Below are 15,048 nucleotides of genomic sequence, written 5' to 3' on the forward strand. Positions count from 1 at the left end.
CATAACAGTATGCCAGTTAGCAGAACATAACAGTATGCCAGTTAGCAGAACATAACAGTATGCCAGTTAGCAGAACATAACAGTATGCCAGTTAGCATAGCAGAACATAACAGTATGCCAGTTAGCAGAACATAACAGTATGCCAGTATGCCAGTTAGCAGAACATAACAGTATGCCAGTTAGCAGAACATAACAGTATGCCAGTTAGCAGAACATAACAGTATGCCAGTTAGCAGAACATAACAGTATGCCAGTTAGCAGAACATAACAGTATGCCAGTTAGCAGAACATAACAGTATGCCAGTTAGCAGAACATAACAGTATGCCAGTTAGCAGAACATAACAGTATGCCAGTTAGCAGAACATAACAGTATGCCAGTTAGCAGAACATAACAGTATGCCAGTTAGCAGAACATAACAGTATGCCAGTTAGCAGAACATAACAGTATGCCAGTTAGCAGAACATAACAGTATGCCAGTTAGCAGAACATAACAGTATGCCAGTTAGCAGAACATAACAGTATGCCAGTTAGCAGAACATAACAGTATGCCAGTTAGCAGAACATAACAGTATGCCAGTTAGCAGAACATAACAGTATGCCAGTAGCATAGCAGAACATAACAGTATGCCAGTTAGCAGAACATAACAGTATGCCAGTTAGCAGAACATAACAGTATGCCAGTTAGCAGAACATAACAGTATGCCAGTTAGCAGAACATAACAGTATGCCAGTTAGCAGAACATAACAGTATGCCAGTTAGCAGAACATAACAGTATGCCAGTTAGCAGAACATAACAGTATGCCAGTTAGCAGAACATAACAGTATGCCAGTTAGCAGAACATAACAGTATGCCATGCCAGTTAGCAGAACATAACAGTATGCCAGTTAGCAGAACATAACAGTATGCCAGTTAGCAGAACATATGCAGTTAGCAGAACATAACAGTATGCCAGTTAGCAGAACATAACAGTATGCCAGTTAGCAGAACATAACAGTATGCCAGTTAGCAGAACATAACAGTATGCCATAGCAGAACATAACAGTATGCCAGTTAGCAGAACATAACAGTATGCCAGTTAGCAGAACATAACAGTATGCCAGTGCCATAGCAGAACATAACAGTATGCCAGTTAGCAGAACATAACAGTATGCCAGTTAGCAGAACATAACAGTATGCCAGTTAGCAGCCAACACATAACAGTATGCCATAGCAGAACATAACAGTATGCCAGTTAGCAGAACATAACAGTATGCCAGTAGCATAGCAGAACATAACAGTATGCCAGTTAGCAGAACATAACAGTATGCCAGTTAGCAGAACATAACAGTATGCCAGTTAGCAGAACATAACAGTATGCCAGTTAGCAGAACATAACAGTATGCCAGTTAGCAGAACATAACAGTATGCCAGTTAGCAGAACATAACAGTATGCCAGTTAGCAGAACATAACAGTATGCCAGTTAGCAGAACATAACAGTATGCCAGTTAGCAGAACATAACAGTATGCCAGTTAGCAGAACATAACAGTATGCCAGTTAGCAGAACATAACAGTATGCCAGTTAGCAGAACATAACAGTATGCCAGTTAGCAGAACATAACAGTATGCCAGTTAGCAGAACATAACAGTATGCCAGTTAGCAGAACATAACAGTATGCCAGTTAGCAGAACATAACAGTATGCCAGTTAGCAGAACATAACAGTATGCCAGTTAGCAGAACATAACAGTATGCCAGTTAGCAGAACATAACAGTATGCCAGTTAGCAGAACATAACAGTATGCCAGTTAGCAGAACATAACAGTATGCCAGTTAGCAGAACATAACAGTATGCCAGTTAGCAGAACATAACAGTATGCCAGTTAGCAGAACATAACAGTATGCCAGTTAGCAGAACATAACAGTATGCCAGTTAGCAGAACATAACAGTATGCCAGTTAGCAGAACATAACAGTATGCCAGTTAGCAGAACATAACAGTATGCCAGTTAGCAGAACATAACAGTATGCCAGTTAGCAGAACATAACAGTATGCCAGTTAGCAGAACATAACAGTATGCCAGTTAGCAGAACATAACAGTATGCCAGTTAGCAGAACATAACAGTATGCCAGTTAGCAGAACATAACAGTATGCCAGTTAGCAGAACATAACAGTATGCCAGTTAGCAGAACATAACAGTATGCCAGTTAGCAGAACATAACAGTATGCCAGTTAGCAGAACATAACAGTATGCCAGTTAGCAGAACATAACAGTATGCCAGTTAGCAGAACATAACAGTATGCCAGTTAGCAGAACATAACAGTATGCCAGTTAGCAGAACATAACAGTATGCCAGTTAGCAGAACATAACAGTATGCCAGTTAGCAGAACATAACAGTATGCCAGTTAGCAGAACATAACAGTATGCCAGTTAGCAGAACATAACAGTATGAACATAACCAGTTAGCAGAACATAACAGTATGCCAGTTAGCAGAACATAACAGTATGCCAGTTAGCATAGCAGAACATAACAGTATGCCAGTTAGCAGAACATAACAGTATGCCAGTTAGCAGAACATAACAGTATGCCAGTTAGCAGAACATAACAGTATGCCAGTTAGCAGAACATAACAGTATGCCAGTTAGCAGAACATAACAGTATGCCAGTTAGCAGAACATAACAGTATGCCAGTTAGCAGAACATAACAGTATGCCAGTTAGCAGAACATAACAGTATGCCAGTTAGCAGAACATAACAGTATGCCAGTTAGCAGAACATAACAGTATGCCAGTTAGCAGAACATAACAGTATGCCAGTTAGCAGAACATAACAGTATGCCAGTTAGCAGAACATAACAGTATGCCAGTTAGCAGAACATAACAGTATGCCAGTTAGCAGAACATAACAGTATGCCAGTTAGCAGAACATAACAGTATGCCAGTTAGCAGAACATAACAGTATGCCAGTTAGCAGAACATAACAGTATGCCAGTTAGCAGAACATAACAGTATGCCAGTTAGCAGAACATAACAGTATGCCAGTTAGCAGAACATAACAGTATGCCAGTTAGCAGAACATAACAGTATGCCAGTTAGCAGAACAGAACATAACAGTATGCCAGTTAGCAGAACATAACAGTATGCCAGTTATGCCAGTATAGCAGAACATAACAGTATGCCAGTTAGCAGAACATAACAGTATGCCAGTTAGCAGAACATAACAGTATGCCAGTTAGCAGAACATAACAGTATGCCAGTTAGCAGAACATAACAGTATGCCAGTTAGCAGAACATAACAGTATGCCAGTTAGCAGAACATAACAGTATGCCAGTTAGCAGAACATAACAGTATGCCAGTTAGCAGAACATAACAGTATGCCAGTTAGCAGAACATAACAGTATGCCAGTTAGCAGAACATAACAGTATGCCAGTTAGCAGAACATAACAGTATGCCAGTTAGCAGAACATAAACAGTATGCCAGTTAGCAGAACATAACAGTATGCCAGTTAGCAGAACATAACAGTATGCCAGTTAGCAGAACATAACAGTATGCCAGTTAGCAGAACATAACAGTATGCCAGTTAGCAGAACATAACAGTATGCCAGTTAGCAGAACATAACAGTATGCCAGTTAGCAGAACATAACAGTATGCCAGTTAGCAGAACATAACAGTATGCCAGTTAGCAGAACATAACAGTATGCCAGTTAACATAGCAGAACATAACAGTATGCCAGTTAGCAGAACATAACAGTATGCCAGTTAGCAGAACATAACAGTATGCCAGTTAGCAGAACATAACAGTATGCCAGTTAGCAGAACATAACAGTATGCAGAACATAACAGTATGCCAGTTAGCAGAACATAACAGTATGCCAGTTAGCAGAACATAACAGTATGCCAGTTAGCAGAACATAACAGTATGCCAGTTAGCAGAACATAACAGTATGCCAGTTAGCAGAACATAACAGTATGCCAGTTAGCAGAACATAACAGTATGCCAGTTAGCAGAACATAACAGTATGCCAGTATAGCAGAACATAACAGTATGCCAGTTAGCAGAACATAACAGTATGCCAGTTAGCCAGTTAGCAGAACATAACAGTATGCCAGTTAGCAGAACATAACAGTATGCCAGTTAGCAGAACATAACAGTATGCCAGTTAGCAGAACATAACAGTATGCCAGTTAGCAGAACATAACAGTATGCCAGTTAGCAGAACATAACAGTATGCCAGTTAGCAGAACATAACAGTATGCCAGTTAGCAGAACATAACAGTATGCCAGTTAGCAGAACATAACAGTATGCCAGTTAGCAGAACATAACAGTATGCCAGTTTAGCAGAACATAACAGTATGCCAGTTAGCAGAACATAACAGTATGCCAGTTAGCAGAACATAACAGTATGCCAGTAGCATAGCAGAACATAACAGTATGCCAGTTAGCAGAACATAACAGTATGCCAGTATGCCAGTTAGCAGAACATAACAGTATGCCAGTTAGCAGAACATAACAGTATGCCAGTTAGCAGAACATAACAGTATGCCAGTTAGCAGAACATAACAGTATGCCAGTTAGCAGAACATAACAGTATGCCAGTTAGCAGAACATAACAGTATGCCAGTTAGCAGAACATAACAGTATGCCAGTTAGCAGAACATAACAGTATGCCAGTTAGCAGAACATAACAGTATGCCAGTTAGCAGAACATAACAGTATGCCAGTTAGCAGAACATAACAGTATGCCAGTTAGCAGAACATAACAGTATGCCAGTTAGCAGAACATAACAGTATGCCAGTTGCAGAACATAACAGTATGCCAGTTAGCAGAACATAACAGTATGCCAGTTAGCAGAACATAACAGTATGCCAGTTAGCATAGCAGAACATAACAGTATGCCAGTTAGCAGAACATAACAGTATGCCAGTTAGCAGAACATAACAGTATGCCAGTTAGCAGAACATAACAGTATGCCAGTTAGCAGAACATAACAGTATGCCAGTTAGCAGAACATAACAGTATGCCAGTTAGCAGAACATAACAGTATGCCAGTTAGCAGAACATAACAGTATGCCAGTTAGCATAGCCAGTTAACATAACAGTATGCCAGTTAGCAGAACATAACAGTATGCCAGTTAGCAGAACATAACAGTATGCCAGTTAGCAGAACATAACAGTATGCCAGTTAGCAGAACATAACAGTATGCCAGTTAGCAGAACATTATGCCAGTTAGCAGAACATAACAGTATGCCAGTTAGCAGAACATAACAGTATGCCAGTTAGCAGAACATAACAGTATGCCAGTTAGCAGAACATAACAGTATGCCAGTTAGCAGAACATAACAGTATGCCAGTTAGCAGAACATAACAGTATGCCAGTTAGCAGAACATAACAGTATGCCCAGCATAGCAGAACATAACAGTATGCCAGTTAGCAGAACATAACAGTATGCCAGTTAGCAGAACATAACAGTATGCCAGTTAGCAGAACATAACAGTATGCCAGTTAGCAGAACATAACAGTATGCCAGTTAGCAGAACATAACAGTATGCCAGTATGCAGAACATAACAGTATGCCAGTTAGCAGAACATAACAGTATGCCAGTTAGCAGAACATAACAGTATGCCAGTTAGCAGAACATAACAGTATGCCAGTTAGCAGAACATAACAGTATGCCAGTTAGCATAGCAGAACATAACAGTATGCCAGTTAGCAGAACATAACAGTATGCCAGTTAGCAGAACATAACAGTATGCCAGTTAGCAGAACATAACAGTATGCCAGTTAGCAGAACATAACAGTATGCCAGTTAGCAGAACATAACAGTATGCCAGTTAGCAGAACATAACAGTATGCCAGTATGCAGAACATAACAGTATGCCAGTTAGCAGAACATAACAGTATGCCAGTTAGCAGAACATAACAGTATGCCAGTTAGCAGAACATAACAGTATGCCAGTTAGCAGAACATAACAGTATGCCAGTTAGCAGAACATAACAGTATGCCAGTTAGCAGAACATAACAGTATGCCAGTTAGCAGAACATAACAGTATGCCAGTTAGCAGAACATAACAGTATGCCAGTTAGCAGAACATAACAGTATGCCAGTATGCAGAACATAACAGTATGCCAGTTAGCAGAACATAACAGTATGCCAGTTAGCATAGCAGAACATAACAGTATGCCAGTTAGCAGAACATAACAGTATGCCAGTTAGCAGAACATAACAGTATGCCAGTTAGCAGAACATAACAGTATGCCAGTTAGCAGAACATAACAGTATGCCAGTTAGCAGAACATAACAGTATGCCAGTTAGCAGAACATAACAGTATGCCAGTTAGCAGAACATAACAGTATGCCAGTTAGCAGAACATAACAGTATGCCAGTTAGCAGAACATAACAGTATGCCAGTTAGCATAGCAGAACATAACAGTATGCCAGTTAGCAGAACATAACAGTATGCCAGTTAGCAGAACATAACAGTATGCCAGTTAGCAGAACATAACAGTATGCCAGTTAGCAGAACATAACAGTATGCCAGTATGCAGAACATAACAGTATGCCAGTTAGCAGAACATAACAGTATGCCAGTTAGCAGAACATAACAGTATGCCAGTTAGCAGAACATAACAGTATGCCAGTTAGCAGAACATAACAGTATGCCAGTTAGCAGAACATAACAGTATGCCAGTTAGCAGAACATAACAGTATGCCAGTTAGCAGAACATAACAGTATGCCAGTTAGCAGAACATAACAGTATGCCAGTTAGCAGAACATAACAGTATGCCAGTTAGCAGAACATAACAGTATGCCAGTTAGCAGAACATAACAGTATGCCAGTTAGCAGAACATAACAATGCCAGTTAGCAGAACATAACAGTATGCCAGTTAGCAGAACATAACAGTATGCCAGTTAGCAGAACATAACAGTATGCCAGTTAGCAGAACATAACAGTATGCCAGTTAGCAGAACATAACAGTATGCCAGTTAGCAGAACATAACAGTATGCCAGTTAGCAGAACATAACAGTATGCCAGTTAGCAGAACATAACAGTATGCCAGTTAGCAGAACATAACAGTATGCCAGTTAGCAGAACATAACAGTATGCCAGTTAGCAGAACATAACAGTATGCCAGTTAGCAGAACATAACAGTATGCCAGTTAGCAGAACATAACAGTATGCCAGTTAGCAGAACATAACAGTATGCCAGTTAGCAGAACATAACAGTATGCCAGTTAGCAGAACATAACAGTATGCCAGTTAGCAGAACATAACAGTATGCCAGTTAGCAGAACATAACAGTATGCCAGTTAGCAGAACATAACAGTATGCCAGTTAGCAGAACATAACAGTATGCCAGTTAGCAGAACATAACAGTATGCCAGTTAGCATAGCAGAACATAACAGTATGCCAGTTAGCAGAACATAACAGTATGCCAGTTAGCAGAACATAACAGTATGCCAGTTAGCAGAACATAACAGTATGCCAGTTAGCAGAACATAACAGTATGCCAGTTAGCAGAACATAACAGTATGCCAGTTAGCAGAACATAACAGTATGCCAGTTAGCAGAACATAACAGTATGCCAGTTAGCAGAACATAACAGTATGCCAGTTAGCAGAACATAACAGTATGCCAGTTAGCAGAACATAACAGTATGCCAGTTAGCAGAACATAACAGTATGCCAGTTAGCAGAACATAACAGTATGCCAGTTAGCATAGCAGAACATAACAGTATGCCAGTTAGCAGAACATAACAGTATGCCAGATAGCAGAACATAACAGTATGCCAGTTAGCAGAACATAACAGTATGCCAGTTAGCAGAACATAACAGTATGCCAGTTAGCAGAACATAACAGTATGCCAGTTAGCAGAACATAACAGTATGCCAGTTAGCAGAACATAACAGTATGCCAGTTAGCAGAACATAACAGTATGCCAGTTAGCAGAACATAACAGTATGCCAGTTAGCAGAACATAACAGTATGCCAGTTAGCAGAACATAACAGTATGCCAGTTAGCAGAACATAACAGTATGCCAGTTAGCAGAACATAACAGTATGCCAGTTAGCAGAACATAACAGTATGCCAGTTAGCAGAACATAACAGTATGCCAGTTAGCAGAACATAACAGTATGCCAGTTAGCAGAACATAACAGTATGCCAGTTAGCAGAACATAACAGTATGCCAGTTAGCAGAACATAACAGTATGCCAGTATGCAGAACATAACAGTATGCCAGTTAGCAGAACATAACAGTATGCCAGTTAGCAGAACATAACAGTATGCCAGTTAGCAGAACATAACAGTATGCCAGTTAGCAGAACATAACAGTATGCCAGTTAGCAGAACATAACAGTATGCCAGTTAGCAGAACATAACAGTATGCCAGTTAGCAGAACATAACAGTATGCCAGTTAGCAGAACATAACAGTATGCCAGTTAGCAGAACATAACAGTATGCCAGTTAGCAGAACATAACAGTATGCCAGTTAGCATAGCAGAACATAACAGTATGCCAGTTAGCAGAACATAACAGTATGCCAGTTAGCAGAACATAACAGTATGCCAGTTAGCCAGAACATAACAGTATGCCAGTTAGCAGAACATAACAGTATGCCAGTTAGCAGAACATAACAGTATGCCAGTTAGCAGAACATAACAGTATGCCAGTTAGCAGAACATAACAGTATGCCAGTTAGCAGAACATAACAGTATGCCAGTTAGCAGAACATAACAGTATGCCAGTTAGCAGAACATAACAGTATGCCAGTTAGCAGAACATAACAGTATGCCAGTTAGCAGAACATAACAGTATGCCAGTTAGCAGAACATAACAGTATGCCAGTTAGCAGAACATAACAGTATGCCAGTTAGCAGAACATAACAGTATGCCAGTTAGCAGAACATAACAGTATGCCAGTATGCAGAACATAACAGTATGCCAGTTAGCAGAACATAACAGTATGCCAGTTAGCAGAACATAACAGTATGCCAGTTAGCATAGCAGAACATAACAGTATGCCAGTTAGCAGAACATAACAGTATGCCAGTTAGCAGAACATAACAGTATGCCAGTTAGCAGAACATAACAGTATGCCAGTTAGCAGAACATAACAGTATGCCAGTTAGCAGAACATAACAGTATGCCAGTTAGCAGAACATAACAGTATGCCAGTTAGCAGAACATAACAGTATGCCAGTTAGCATAGCGGAACATAACAGTATGCCAGTTAGCATAGCAGAACATAACAGTATGCCAGTTAGCAGAACATAACAGTATGCCAGTAGCCATAGCAGAACATAACAGTATGCCAGTTAGCAGAACATAACAGTATGCCAGTTAGCAGAACATAACAGTATGCCAGTTAGCAGAACATAACAGTATGCCAGTTAGCAGAACATAACAGTATGCCAGTTTAGCAGAACATAACAGTATGCCAGTTAGCAGAACATAACAGTATGCCAGTTAGCAGAACATAACAGTATGCCAGTTAGCAGAACATAACAGTATGCCAGTTAGCAGAACATAACAGTATGCCAGTTAGCAGAACATAACAGTATGCCAGTTAGCAGAACATAACAGTATGCCAGTTAGCAGAACATAACAGTATGCCAGTTAGCAGAACATAACAGTATGCCAGTTAGCAGAACATAACAGTATGCCAGTTAGCAGAACATAACAGTATGCCAGTTAGCAGAACATAACAGTATGCCAGTTAGCAGAACATAACAGTATGCCAGTTAGCAGAACATAACAGTATGCCAGTTAGCAGAACATAACAGTATGCCAGTTAGCAGAACATAACAGTATGCCAGTTAGCAGAACATAACAGTATGCCAGTTAGCAGAACATAACAGTATGCCAGTTAGCATAGCAGAACATAACAGTATGCCAGTTAGCAGAACATAACAGTATGCCAGTTAGCAGAACATAACAGTATGCCAGTTAGCAGAACATAACAGTATGCCAGTTAGCAGAACATAACAGTATGCCAGTTAGCAGAACATAACAGTATGCCAGTTAGCAGAACATAACAGTATGCCAGTTAGCAGAACATAACAGTATGCCAGTTAGCAGAACATAACAGTATGCCAGTTAGCATAGCAGAACATAACAGTATGCCAGTTAGCAGAACATAACAGTATGCCAGTTAGCAGAACATAACAGTATGCCAGTTAGCAGAACATAACAGTATGCCAGTTAGCAGAACATAACAGTATGCCAGTTAGCAGAACATAACAGTATGCCAGTTAGCAGAACATAACAGTATGCCAGTTAGCAGAACATAACAGTATGCCAGTTAGCAGAACATAACAGTATGCCAGTTAGCATAGCAGAACATAACAGTATGCCAGTTAGCAGAACATAACAGTATGCCAGTTAGCAGAACATAACAGTATGCCAGTTAGCAGAACATAACAGTATGCCAGTTAGCAGAACATAACAGTATGCCAGTTAGCAGAACATAACAGTATGCCAGTTAGCAGAACATAACAGTATGCCAGTTAGCAGAACATAACAGTATGCCAGTTAGCAGAACATAACAGTATGCCAGTTAGCAGAACATAACAGTATGCCAGTTAGCAGAACATAACAGTATGCCAGTTAGCAGAACATAACAGTATGCCAGTTAGCAGAACATAACAGTATGCCAGTTAGCAGAACATAACAGTATGCCAGTTAGCAGAACATAACAGTATGCCAGTTAGCAGAACATAACAGTATGCCAGTTAGCAGAACATAACAGTATGCCAGTTAGCAGAACATAACAGTATGCCAGTTAGCAGAACATAACAGTATGCCAGTTAGCAGAACATAACAGTATGCCAGTTAGCAGAACATAACAGTATGCCAGTTAGCAGAACATAACAGTATGCCAGTTAGCAGAACATAACAGTATGCCAGTTAGCAGAACATAACAGTATGCCAGTTAGCAGAACATAACAGTATGCCAGTTAGCAGAACATAACAGTATGCCAGTTAGCAGAACATAACAGTATGCCAGTTAGCAGAACATAACAGTATGCCAGTTAGCAGAACATAACAGTATGCCAGTTAGCAGAACATAACAGTATGCCAGTTAGCAGAACATAACAGTATGCCAGTTAGCAGAACATAACAGTATGCCAGTTAGCAGAACATAACAGTATGCCAGTTAGCAGAACATAACAGTATGCCAGTTAGCAGAACATAACAGTATGCCAGTTAGCAGAACATAACAGTATGCCAGTTAGCAGAACATAACAGTATGCCAGTTAGCAGAACATAACAGTATGCCAGTTAGCAGAACATAACAGTATGCCAGTTAGCAGTTAGCAGAACATAACAGTATGCCAGTTAGCAGAACATAACAGTATGCCAGTTAGCAGAACATAACAGTATGCCAGTTAGCAGAACATAACAGTATGCCAGTTAGCAGAACATAACAGTATGCCAGTTAGCAGAACATAACAGTATGCCAGTTAGCAGAACATAACAGTATGCCAGTTAGCAGAACATAACAGTATGCCAGTTAGCAGAACATAACAGTATGCCAGTTAGCAGAACATAACAGTATGCCAGTTAGCATAGCAGAACATAACAGTATGCCAGTTAGCAGAACATAACAGTATGCCAGTTAGCAGAACATAACAGTATGCCAGTTAGCAGAACATAACAGTATGCCAGTTAGCAGAACATAACAGTATGCCAGTTAGCAGAACATAACAGTATGCCAGTTAGCAGAACATAACAGTATGCCAGTTAGCAGAACATAACAGTATGCCAGTTAGCAGAACATAACAGTATGCCAGTTAGCAGAACATAACAGTATGCCAGTTAGCAGAACATAACAGTATGCCAGTTAGCAGAACATAACAGTATGCCAGTTAGCAGAACATAACAGTATGCCAGTTAGCAGAACATAACAGTATGCCAGTTAGCAGAACATAACAGTATGCCAGTTAGCAGAACATAACAGTATGCCAGTTAGCAGAACATAACAGTATGCCAGTTAGCAGAACATAACAGTATGCCAGTTAGCAGAACATAACAGTATGCCAGTTAGCAGAACATAACAGTATGCCAGTTAGCAGAACATAACAGTATGCCAGTTAGCAGAACATAACAGTATGCCAGTTAGCAGAACATAACAGTATGCCAGTTAGCAGAACATAACAGTATGCCAGTTAGCAGAACATAACAGTATGCCAGTTAGCAGAACATAACAGTATGCCAGTTAGCAGAACATAACAGTATGCCAGTTTAGCAGAACATAACAGTATGCCAGTTAGCAGAACATAACAGTATGCCAGTTAGCAGAACATAACAGTATGCCAGTTAGCAGAACATAACAGTATGCCAGTTAGCAGAACATAACAGTATGCCAGTTAGCAGAACATAACAGTATGCCAGTTAGCAGAACATAACAGTATGCCAGTTAGCAGAACATAACAGTATGCCAGTTAGCAGAACATAACAGTATGCCAGTTAGCAGAACATAACAGTATGCCAGTTAGCAGAACATAACAGTATGCCAGTTAGCAGAACATAACAGTATGCCAGTTAGCAGAACATAACAGTATGCCAGTTAGCAGAACATAACAGTATGCCAGTTAGCAGAACATAACAGTATGCCAGTTAGCAGAACATAACAGTATGCCAGTTAGCAGAACATAACAGTATGCCAGTTAGCAGAACATAACAGTATGCCAGTTAGCAGAACATAACAGTATGCCAGTTAGCAGAACATAACAGTATGCCAGTTAGCAGAACATAACAGTATGCCAGTTAGCAGAACATAACAGTATGCCAGTTAGCAGAACATAACAGTATGCCAGTTAGCAGAACATAACAGTATGCCAGTTAGCAGAACATAACAGTATGCCAGTTAGCAGAACATAACAGTATGCCAGTTAGCAGAACATAACAGTATGCCAGTTAGCAGAACATAACAGTATGCCAGTTAGCAGAACATAACAGTATGCCAGTTAGCAGAACATAACAGTATGCCAGTTAGCAGAACATAACAGTATGCCAGTTAGCAGAACATAACAGTATGCCAGTTAGCAGAACATAACAGTATGCCAGTTAGCAGAACATAACAGTATGCCAGTTAGCAGAACATAACAGTATGCCAGTTAGCAGAACATAACAGTATGCCAGTTAGCAGAACATAACAGTATGCCAGTTAGCAGAACATAACAGTATGCCAGTTAGCAGAACATAACAGTATGCCAGTTAGCAGAACATAACAGTATGCCAGTTAGCAGAACATAACAGTATGCCAGTTAGCAGAACATAACAGTATGCCAGTTAGCAGAACATAACAGTATGCCAGTTAGCAGAACATAACAGTATGCCAGTTAGCAGAACATAACAGTATGCCAGTTAGCAGAACATAACAGTATGCCAGTTAGCAGAACATAACAGTATGCCAGTTAGCAGAACATAACAGTATGCCAGTTAGCAGAACATAACAGTATGCCAGTTAGCAGAACATAACAGTATGCCAGTTAGCAGAACATAACAGTATGCCAGTTAGCAGAACATAACAGTATGCCAGTTAGCAGAACATAACAGTATGCCAGTTAGCAGAACATAACAGTATGCCAGTTAGCAGAACATAACAGTATGCCAGTTAGCAGAACATAACAGTATGCCAGTTAGCAGAACATAACAGTATGCCAGTTAGCAGAACATAACAGTATGCCAGTTAGCAGAACATAACAGTATGCCAGTTAGCAGAACATAACAGTATGCCAGTTAGCAGAACATAACAGTATGCCAGTTAGCAGAACATAACAGTATGCCAGTTAGCAGAACATAACAGTATGCCAGTTAGCAGAACATAACAGTATGCCAGTTAGCAGAACATAACAGTATGCCAGTTAGCAGAACATAACAGTATGCCAGTTAGCAGAACATAACAGTGTGCCAGTTAGCAGAACATAACAGTGTGCCAGTTAGCAGAACATAACAGTATGCCAGTTAGCAGAACATAACAGTATGCCAGTTAGCATAGCAGAACATAACAGTATGCCAGTTAGCAGAACATAACAGTATGCCAGTTAGCAGAACATAACAGTATGCCAGTTAGCAGAACATAACAGTATGCCAGTTAGCAGAACATAACAGTATGCCAGTTAGCAGAACATAACAGTATGCCAGTTAGCAGAACATAACAGTATGCCAGTTAGCAGAACATAACAGTATGCCAGTTAGCAGAACATAACAGTATGCCAGTTAGCAGAACATAACAGTATGCCAGTTAGCAGAACATAACAGTATGCCAGTTAGCAGAACATAACAGTATGCCAGTTAGCAGAACATAACAGTATGCCAGTTAGCAGAACATAACAGTATGCCAGTTAGCAGAACATAACAGTATGCCAGTTAGCAGAACATAACAGTATGCCAGTTAGCAGCAGAACATAACAGTATGCCAGTTAGCAGAACATAACAGTATGCCAGTTAGCAGAACATAACAGTATGCCAGTTAGCAGAACATAACAGTATGCCAGTTAGCAGAACATAACAGTATGCCAGTTAGCAGAACATAACAGTATGCCAGTTAGCAGAACATAACAGTATGCCAGTTAGCAGAACATAACAGTATGCCAGTTAGCAGAACATAACAGTATGCCAGTTAGCAGAACATAACAGTATGCCAGTTAGCAGAACATAACAGTATGCCAGTTAGCAGAACATAACAGTATGCCAGTTAGCAGAACATAACAGTATGCCAGTTAGCAGAACATAACAGTATGCCAGTTAGCAGAACATAACAGTATGCCAGTTAGCAGAACATAACAGTATGCCAGTTAGCAGTATGCCAGTATGCCAGTTAGCAGAACATAACAGTATGCCAGTTAGCAGAACATAACAGTATGCCAGTAGCATAGCAGAACATAACAGTATGCCAGTTAGCAGAACATAACAGTATGCCAGTTAGCAGAACATAACAGTATGCCAGTTAGCAGAACATAACAGTATGCCAGTTAGCAGAACATAACAGTATGCCAGTTAGCAGAACATAACAGTATGCCAGTTAGCAGAACATAAC

Source organism: Oncorhynchus nerka, linkage group LG20 (genome assembly GCF_034236695.1).
Source record: "Oncorhynchus nerka isolate Pitt River linkage group LG20, Oner_Uvic_2.0, whole genome shotgun sequence".
Classification (NCBI taxonomy): Eukaryota; Metazoa; Chordata; class Actinopteri; order Salmoniformes; family Salmonidae; genus Oncorhynchus; species Oncorhynchus nerka.